This window comes from Pundamilia nyererei, unplaced genomic scaffold, assembly GCF_000239375.1.
Source record: "Pundamilia nyererei isolate P.nyererei 1_Seehausen unplaced genomic scaffold, PunNye1.0 scaffold02465, whole genome shotgun sequence".
Taxonomy (NCBI): domain Eukaryota; kingdom Metazoa; phylum Chordata; class Actinopteri; order Cichliformes; family Cichlidae; genus Pundamilia; species Pundamilia nyererei.
Window position 1 is genome coordinate 3,482 of NW_005189866.1, and position 220 is coordinate 3,701.

The following is a 220-nucleotide window of genomic DNA, read 5'->3' on the forward strand; positions in this document are numbered from 1 at the left end:
TCCAAGTGGCGCTCCTCGTCTGCGAGCGTTCGGGCCGTCGGGTCGTCGTCGTCGTCCCCCTTGGCCTCTTGCTCCTCTTCCTCGCTCTCGTCCTCCTGCTCCTCCGAGTGGCGCTCCTCGTCTGCGAGCGTTCAGGTCGTCGTTGTCGTCCCCCTCTGCCTCTTGCTCCTCTTCCTCGCTCTCGTCCTCCTCCAAGTTCTCCTGTAGCTGCTGCTGCTGC